The following is a 9,681-nucleotide window of genomic DNA, read 5'->3' as shown; positions in this document are numbered from 1 at the left end:
CAATCATGGATTAAGCTTTAATCCATCGGTGTTTACCCACAAAAACCGTTAGATTTTACAACGTCGTTTCCGCAAGTGAGAACATGACATAACACGTTTCTTAGTTGCTGTAGACAAAGGGGCTGCTACCTATTGTTTAACCATAAATAAATATGCAAAATCTAAAATTCAAATGCACCATAGTTCAAACAACACCACATGCATGTACCGGTATGTGCTTACGATTGATTTCCATTCCATTCCATCCCAAGGTGTACACACGCTTCCAGTCCAAGACACTAATCACACACTAGTTGGCAGCCAGGTAAGTAAAATGGAAAGGTTACTGTAGAAAAGGGAAAGGTCACCTTATGAGAAAAGAAATGTAGATAAAACGTATTTCGCCTCAGTAATTTATATTATTATAAAATTACTGAGGCGAAATACACCTGTTTTGTTCACTTACACTCAACAGTAGAAGTGTGGCTTCCCTTGGAGAAAGGGGAAGTGATGTCAGGACGTATTCCTCCTGCTGTCTGCTAGTAGGGACAGAGTTCTTTGGCAAGCAATGAATTTTCAATGAGCAGCTTGACGAGTCCATCCAAGGTGAAATCGACATTGACTTTTTCAACAAAGATCCAATCATTGGTATGCACACTATAATTGTTTACATCAGCCAGCCTAACAGCCAGCCATGTCATCTGGTGTATGCCTGTCTTTCTGCTACAAACTGGCAACATGTTGGTTCCTACGTCACTTTTGCCTATGTAGCAAACTATCAGTAAGTGAAAGTGAGTAAAACAGTGCATGTACTTACCTCAGTTTAGCTGTACTTTTACTATATTATCCTTTAAAGGCACAAGCTCTGCGAATTGGGGTATTTTATTTTGCGCCAAAATACCACCAAATTTCCCTCAAACATCCTTTTACTCCCCCCAATTAAGACATTTTACCTGTAGATGGCCTACTATGCCATTCTTTGATGACGTTTCAGTCTAGTAAAGGTTTGTCCCTTAATCTTCAATTCAAACTGACCGCCATGTTGAAATGCCTGTCACATGACAAAAAAAACATGAAGCAAAACATCATGCAGGTGCCATGACAAGCAGAAGTCAAAAGCTACAGAGCACAACAGAAGAATCCCATAGAAAACGTATTATGTTACAGCGGTACTATAATTGGAGTTGACCCGGACTGCTAAAGGCGGGTCCCACCATCATTTCCTTAGTTGCAACTATGAAAAGATTTGTATGTATCGCGCTGTTCCCTTTACCATATGAGTGCAGTATTTGGCCATTATACATCATTTGGTAAGCACAATAACATATAATACTTTTTGTTTCAAACTAAAATCATCAAAAAAATACCAAAAAACGCAGAGCTTGCGCCTTTAATCAGCAAAGTAACCTTTCCCTTTAAGTAAAATCACATATGAGGTATCTCATTTTGTGTGTGCATGAGACACAGTAGTTCACGTTGTTATTATCAGTCAATTCTCGCTACCTTAGATACTTTTCTACATCATGCTAAGGGGTCAATTCACCTTTACCAGTGGCATTATGGGAAAAAAAGTCGGCAAGTCATCACAGCAAGAGGTTGGAGAAGAGTGATATTCCTAATTGTTCATGACTTGTACCACAGCAGAAAGACCTACCTTTGTTGGAGCAAAGCATTCTCAAGAATTTTCATTTTTTCTAGTCTGGACTTGAATTCATTTTTCTGCATGCAATTACAATAGCCATGACTAATACAATGTTGAGACTCTCAATACTGGATATTTATTCTCCAAATTGTCCAATGAACATAGTAAGAAAGTAAAATGTTACACCCATGTGTATCAATCTTTACCATGTTTGCTTCTCTTGGGGATTTTTTTTCTGCCAAATTTTCCCCTAAGAGGTCTTCTATCCACAACCAAATACCCTCACTTGCAGTTTATAACTTCTAAATTATGACCTAGGAAGAAAAGGTCACAATTCAAGTATTTAATGTAAAGTAACACTTTGTAAATTCTCATAATTACATGTATGCTGAGTTTAAAACACTGTTTGTATTTCAGGACTATGGTTGGTTTGGTTATGACATCAACGTGGAGACTGTCAGCATGGGTTCCAAACACCAATCTGTCTGGTTGCTGGTTTCATCTCCAACATACAGAATCTGTGCATTGTACGTAAGCAGATGACTCATCAAATGAAATAATTTAAAAAGCTGGAATTCTCAAGATGCCAATTAAGCATCATTAACTTAACTACTTTGTCAATAATTCACACATGATATATAACGAAAGAAGTTGTTTTCCTAGGTTGGTTTTTAACGGTGGACTCTTTTACTTAAAGTCATCATAGCTTTGGTTTTTTTCACATTGTTTCATAATAATATTTTCAAACCAAAACTAGTTCATGCCAATGTTCTTATCGAAGATGTTTATAGTTGTGTTACTCTCCCCTGATGTGGACTATGTCTGCAAGTTTGAACAAGTTATTTGCCACACTCGTAAAATGGCTGCCCCATTAAAAAGTACAAATTTATGGTTGATTGCAAGTTTCAAAGAAACAACATCACTCGTTTTATTTGACTACATGATGCTCGATGGCCTACACTTGTTAGTTGTAATCTGTGTTTTCTCTGTTACATGGTTAGTTTTGAAGTGGTGGAAATATAAGGTCTATCAAAAACTGTTGAATCTACATGCCACTTCTGACACTAATGGGTCGAATTCAAAGGCTACCAAGGAAAATGGAATTTTATAGATTAATATATTACACATTCTCAACCATTATGGCCTTAAGAAAGAGCAACCTTGCTACAAGTGCTAAGGACCCCACTCAGAGTTTTATAGAGTCCTGCAATTGTTGTCCACCAGACTGATAACTGGAATACATGGGTGTTCACGGCGGGCATGCTGTATGGTGTAAGCTGGATACAAACTACCTCCAGGGCTTTGACAATTACCAGTCAAATTAGCTGAGTCTCTTTTTTAAAGGCACAAGCTCTGCGGTTTTTTTTTGTATGTTTGGATGATTTCAGTTTGAAACAAAAAGTATCATATGTTGTTGTGCTTACCAATGATGTTTAATGGCCAATTACTGCACTTGTGTGGTAAAGGGAACAGTGCGATTAATACATATAAATCTTTTCATAGTTGCAACTAAGGAAATGATGGTGAGATCCACCTTAAGCAGTCAGGGTCAACTCAAATCATAGGGACGCTGTAGCGTAATACGTTTTCTATGGGATTGACCAATCACGAGCGCACTATCATGGCAACCTAAGCTTTACGTGTCTGCATGACGCTCTGCTTTGCGTTCTTTGTCATGTGACAGGCATTTCATAATGGCGGTCAGTTTGAATTGACAGATTAAGGGACAAACCTTTACTCGACTGAAACTTCATCAAAGAATGAGATAGAAGGCCATTTACAGGTGAAATGTCTTAATAGGGGGAAGTAAAAGGATGATCGAGGGAAATTCGGTGGTATTTTGGAGCAAAAAATAATACCCCAAAACGCATAGCTTGTGCCTTTAAAGCTTTTTTTCCATAGATATATCAATACTCTTAACCCTTTCAGGCCATCCTCCAGTGTAGAAGTCCAGATTGCCATAGAGAACAGTTGATTTGGTTCATTCCATTTTTGTGAAAGTTACCAGACCAAGCTGTGTAGTTGGTACATACACGTAGGGAACAGAGGAATCTAGTTGTTTTTTGTTTATCTTTATATTAGGTGTGTTGATGACTGATGAAATTGAACGAACATAACCATTGTGTTATTATATTGTCGTAATGCTGAGGTCATAAAAAGCACAACAGGAACACTACCATTATGACTGAATACTACTCTTTCAATTAATGCACTTGCTCTATCTAAGTTTAGGAAGAGAATGTACTATATTGTGCGAATGTTGGAGTGTTGCATTTTATGATAGCATTTTTGTTGTGTGTTTCTAAAATGACTTCAATATAAGATTGAAAAAATGACAATAACAATGTGATATGTTCTGAAATAACCAATGTGAGTATAGACATGAACAACAGTAACTAGATTCCTATTTCCTGTGGTTGGTTTGTAACTATAGGAAGACTTTCAATGGAATAATCCAGAAACCTTAAAGATGCGACCTACAAAACACACTTTTCAATACTTCAATATTATGTCAAAATACGAAGTAGTAAATATCACAAAGATATCACAAAGTATATATTTTCTAGAAGCCCTGATAAAGGAAGACCCGATCAATTACAGTACACAGTCATTACACAGTAGTCACGTGACACGCATTTAATGAACCTTCAAAATATCGGTTTTTACCCGATTTACAAAAATGGGACAAGATTTCCTGTTGAAATTTGCACACATGCAAGCTTTTGTGACATCCTAAAAATCAGTGTCTCAGATTTTTAGCTTCCATTTGGTATATGTATATATACCATGGAAGCTATAGGGGTTGATCGGTGATGGCGTCTGTATGTTGTCTGTATGTGGGTATGTATGTATGTATGTATGTATGTATGTATGTATGTATGTATGTATGTACGTCCGTCCAATGCCAAATCTTGAGAACCACTGCCAGTATCACCTTGCCATTTGATGTTTAGGTGCTTGCTGGCCTGTAGATGGGAATTTGTTCAAATGAAGTTGTCATTGCCAAAAATATGCAAATGAGCTTGAAAAATGTAAAAATCAGCAAAAAGCTAAAATATCGACAACTACTGGTCAGATTGATTTGAAAATTGGAATATATGTTCCTTATGTACACTTTAGTGACTGCTGTCATTTTGAGCTGATATGTGCAATTTTCTAATTTTCAGGATTTTTTTTATTATTTTTCATAAATTTTTTTTGTTATTTTTAAAGATCGTAATTTTTCCCCTTGAACCATTTGTCTAATTGTATTGAAATTTTATATTTACGTTACTATGGGTGACCCAACTATGATTTGTTCAAGTGTGATTGAAATTTCCATTTGTGTATTTTTTAGCAATTTTTACCATTTTACTCAAAATTCTGATTCTCTGAAACCGCTAGTTTTGATTGCTTTGAAATTTGGTTTGCAGGCTCCTAAGGTTGGCCTTAGTGAGATGTTTTTATCATTATAATGAAATTTGTCCTTTTTGTAATTTTTAGGGTAATTTTTAGCTTCCATTTGCCGGGTAAGCCATAGGGATCAGTTGGCCATGGCATCTATACCAGTACATATGTCTGTCTGTATGTATGTATGTGTTTCTGTATGTCCCTTCAATGCCAAATCTTTTGAATCACTGCAAGTATCACCTTGCCATTTTGTGTAGGTGCTTGCTGGCCTGTATATGGTATTTGTTGAAATGAAGTCATCACCAAAAAAATGCAAATGAGCTAGAAAAATGTAAAAATTGTCAAAAAAATACAACTCAACAACTTAGAGTCAGATTGCCTTTCAAATTGGTATATTATATGTTCCTTATTGTGGTTTCTGTCATTTTGAGCTGCTATGTACAATTTTCTATTTTTCAGGATTTTAAAAATATTTTCATGAATTTTTTGTTAAATTTAAAGTTCATAATTTTTTCCTTGAACCATTGTGTCAAATTGTATTGGAATTTTATATATCTCAATATCCATATGAACTTACCAGCTTGCGATATGTCTTTCAAATGGAAGCACAGTGTCATTGACACTATTTTTTCTGCAAGCTTTTGTTTTTATTTTATAGTCTGTTGAAGTAATTTGGTGCGTCTTAAATTAAGGGAAAAACAAACATTATGTCCTAAAAAAACAAATGGATACCCGGAGGAAAAATCCCAGACACAGTTTTTTAGATTTATACCATGTCTTTACAATGTACAAATATCAATCTGAAATGTTGACGAGTATTCACAAAAAGGGGTAAAAACCTATTTTGTAAAGGTTCATCAAAATGCATGTCACGTGACCACTGTGCAAATAATGTTTGTGTACTGTACACAAATGAGTCCTCTTTATTAGGGCTTTCAGAAAATATATACTTTTTAAGGTATAAAACATCTATTCTTGGCAGAAAATTCCAATGCTGAAAAGGTCTATTTTGTAGGTCGCATCCTTAAATGCAATGTAAAGCTTTCATATTTCTAGGAAGAACTGCAGCTACAGCAAGAATGATACACAGAGTGTTGGCAAACTAGAAATATTGATTTCACAGAAGTAAATATGCCTGCCCAAGCTGCTCATACCCTCACTGGTCTCAAATCATTCAGTAAACTTGGTTCTTCAGTGACAACAGGAAAGCCTTACAAAGGGCATGAAAGTATGCTAGCTGTCGCTGCTGATACTCTAGGTAGTATTTTTCATGAGTTTTTTTTTTGGGGGGGGGCACTTCATAATAAGATTTGTTGATCTGTGAATTTGTTCAAATATTTAATGTAAAACTGAAAGACTTGGAGGCATTTTCTGACCATCATTAAAGCTTGCTATTTGGAAACTTGAAAGAATGAAAGAATATGGCATAATTCTTTATCAAAAAAGCAACATGTGCATGGAAGTTGTCAAGGATGGTGAAATTTCAAACAAAGCGATTTGATTTAAGTTGATCATCAAAGATTCTGTATTTCTGTTCTCATAAGCTGTGCCTGGCAAACTGGTTGATGATATCCCCGTCACATTTAACCAAGCTGGATCAGTCTTTCTCTACAATGTTACTTCTCTGTTGAAAACATCAAGACCAAAGCCATTTTCCAGTTTTAGTGGCGACAGAAGCTATGCAAGGTTGGAGGAAAGGTACTGTTAGAAGACCTGACTGGTGACGGCATAGGTATGTGTGTAGAATGTCATAGGTATGTGTGTAGAATGTCATAGGTATTCGTAGAAATGTTCTTACTCAGAACTGCTTACTCATTGTATAATTACCGACTGAGTTGGACTGCTCGAGGTTTTGGTACAACAAATAATAATTATGTGCCGCACCCCAATATGGTCACCTCCATACAACTACTGTATATGATAAACAACGTAAATGGTGCATACATGTAGATCTTTACAACAACATGATGCAACCCACTGAAAGGACGGGAAAGGAATACACTCCACTTTGACGGAGAAAATATTTTTTTTCAACATAATACAGTGAGATTTTGAAAATGGGGGTAAGTTTAAAATGTACAAAAATCTGTAATGTCTTGCCTATTCTGCCAAAGGCAATGTTGTTCAGGCATAGTTAATGACTATAGTATTCAATTTGTACATAGCAATATCTTGGGGTTGGACAAATTTTGCAGAGATACACCTCAGGGCAGGCATATACCAGCTAATGTAAATAACCAGTTATTACATTACATTGTGATAGATAGATAGATAGATAGATAGATAGATAGATAGATAGATAGATAGATAGATAGATAGATAGATAGATAGATAGATAGATAGATAGATAGATAGATAGATAGATGTGTAAATATGGCTGTCATACAAGGCATACATGTAAATAAGTAAATAACTAAACATATATATATATATATGTATATATATAACAAAGTCTAAGTTTCTACGTGAAACTACCTGTACTATACTATACCGCTCTACATTTTTGTATTGAGCACTTTTCTTCCCTGTGAAGACTACATTTTATTTTATTCTTGTGTATATATATATATATAGAGAGAGAGAGAGAGGGGGGGGGGGAGAGAGAGAGAGAGAGAGAGAGAGAGAGAGAGGGGGGGGAGAGAGAGAGAGAGGAGAGAGAGAGAGAGAGAGAGAGAGGAGAGAGAGAGAGAGAGAGAAAGAGAGAGAGAGAGAGAGAGAGAGAAAAGAGAGAGAGGAGAGAGAGAGAGGAGAGAGAGAGAGAAGGGAGAGAAGGGAGAGAGAGAGAGAGAGAGAGAGAGAGAGAGCATGAACCATCTTTTTGGTGGTGGGAAAAAAGTTGTACATAATGTCCCTTTAAGTTATATTGATTCCATAATATATTCATCATTATAGGTAAAATTCAAAGAATATCTTGGAAAATAGAGGCATTTATTTTGAAGTTGATACATTAAAAGCTATAATGGGCCACTATAGACCAATTGTTCATATTACAGTATATAAATCACATTTTCCTGTCTATTAATTTCAGATGACATCATCATAGGTGCTCCGTTTCGTATTGATGACCTCACTGAAGAATTATATGGCGGTAGGTGACTTGATGTTATGGTAAATATTTGAATTGAAACTGCACTAGCTCATACCCTTCCAGGCAGCGGGACTCAAAGCCTGGAAAGTTCTGCAGTGTGTGAATTTTTAATCAATTTTATCATATTGACTGATTATTGATTTTAAAAACTGCTACAACTAATGTATGTTGGTTTGACAGGTTTGTGCTAAAAAACTTCTGGATAAGCTAGTTCTCAGTGATATTTCAGAAAAATGGTAACCCTCCAAATCTTAATTTCCATTCCATGCTACATTAAAGCCCTGTTAATGCCAACAGCTGATAGCTGTATTTTTTAGAATTTTTGTTGTGTGTGTCAACTCCAGATTCCAATCCTATTTCCTGTAGCATGAAGACCTACAGCTCTTTCAGCCAGATGTATACAGTTGCATGTCAATCACACGTTTTCTTCCAAAGTACACATACCAGTAGACAATGCATTGCCATGAAATTATCAATAGCTTTATTCATATGAAGGCCACTCGCCAAAATCTTACAGCATTAACGGGACGCACACGTGTCCCATCCATGCTGTAAGCTATGGCAAAGCTAAGCTCATAGGCAATGCATTGCCGTAAAAATACTAATATAAATAATTTTTTAATAGAAAGGTGACACTCGCCAAAATCTAATCATTTCTTGCCATTCAAATACAGCATAAAAGTATGCCAAATTTGGTCGTGATCTGATCAACAGTTCTTTAGATATTGTGCCCACTGACAGACACACACACAGACAGACATCGATGATTTATGACTTCCCCTTATGTTAAAGTGTCTGTGACATGCCCTATACAACCACACGTAAAATCACTCTTTGGGTCTTAAAGTTAACTTACATTACTGCCTAGCATTACGTATCGCCTCCTGTGGTTAGATAACAGGCAAGTAAAAGTGGCCTGTGGGCGTGTACCCCTAACCAACTGCGTCGACTTTTTTCGGCTTTTCGAAGTTCAGCCGACGACTTATCTTGATATGGACAAACAATCATTCACACCTTCGTAAATCCCTTGGCCGTAACAGTGAGGCAAGGGCTTCCTTTGCTTTCAACGTATACTTGGCGTCTGTGAACACTGTTTATACAACTGACTTTGTCGACTAAATTATGCATGTACCGCTAATTACACTTTACTATCAAGAGCGTGGAACACTATATCCTTATGGCCTTGTTTATGTTTATGCAAATACCTGTGCCTGGCTCGGGTGCGTACTGGCCCCCTCATCACCATGCATGAAAAAGCTGGCAAATTTCGCCATTCGAGCACATTTTTCCGAACTGACACTATAAGTAATGCATAGACAGGGCCCAAGCTGAGCTTCTGATGGGAAAAAATAAAAACTTTTTAAAGCATGTCACAGACACTTTAAATACTGAAAAAAAGAAGATCTCAAAGTTAGAGAATCTGGGGCTTTAAGTAGCATTTGTAGCAAAAATATGAATAGACCAGAGACAGGTTGATGCATGTGTGTTACTGTAAAAGTGTAAATACTTGGTTTTGAAGACTGAGGCTTAAATTACTATTAAACTAACAGTAAATGACTGTGTATTTTGTGACGTTTCCCTA

Source organism: Ptychodera flava, chromosome 9, assembly GCF_041260155.1.
Source record: "Ptychodera flava strain L36383 chromosome 9, AS_Pfla_20210202, whole genome shotgun sequence".
Taxonomy (NCBI): Eukaryota; Metazoa; Hemichordata; class Enteropneusta; family Ptychoderidae; genus Ptychodera; species Ptychodera flava.
This window is presented reverse-complemented; position numbering follows the sequence as displayed.